Consider the following 590-nt stretch of genomic DNA (forward strand, 5'->3'; position numbering starts at 1 on the left):
ACCTGGAGTGAAAACTGTTATCCATGCTACACCATGTTTTGAGATAGAATTTCATTTATTTGTAATTAGAAATAAATATTTTACAATATATAATTACATATTGTTTTGGTGATTAATCACTATGCTTTAATTATGTTCAATTTGAAACAATGAAAATACATTCTGCATATCAGATATTTACATAATGATTCATAACTGTAGCAAAATGACAGTATGAAGTAGCAATTAAAATAATTTTATGGTTGGGGTTCACCACAGTGTGAGGAACTGTATTAAAGGGTTACGGGATAAGGAAGGTTGAGAACCACTGGTCTACAACTTTTCATGTGCGTATTTGCCATATATATGTCCTTTTTGGTGAGTGAAATAGCTTTTTTCCATATTTTAATTGGATTGTTTGTTTGTTTTTTGTCTTTGTGTGGTGGTTACAGGATCTCCTGTCAACTTGAGCTAAGGGGTGCACTCTAACCTATCAATCAGGTTATAGCCAATGATGCCTCTGTGTAGGCATGACCTTCTCCTGAGGACTCTGGGAACTCCTTTCTTCCTCCCTGGAGGCAGGACACCCTCTACTTCACATTCTGTTGACA

The sequence above is a fragment of the Echinops telfairi genome, unplaced genomic scaffold (genome assembly GCF_000313985.2).
Source record: "Echinops telfairi isolate 266 unplaced genomic scaffold, ASM31398v2 ScPeMD7_1813;HRSCAF=2339, whole genome shotgun sequence".
Lineage (NCBI taxonomy): Eukaryota > Metazoa > Chordata > Mammalia > Afrosoricida > Tenrecidae > Echinops > Echinops telfairi.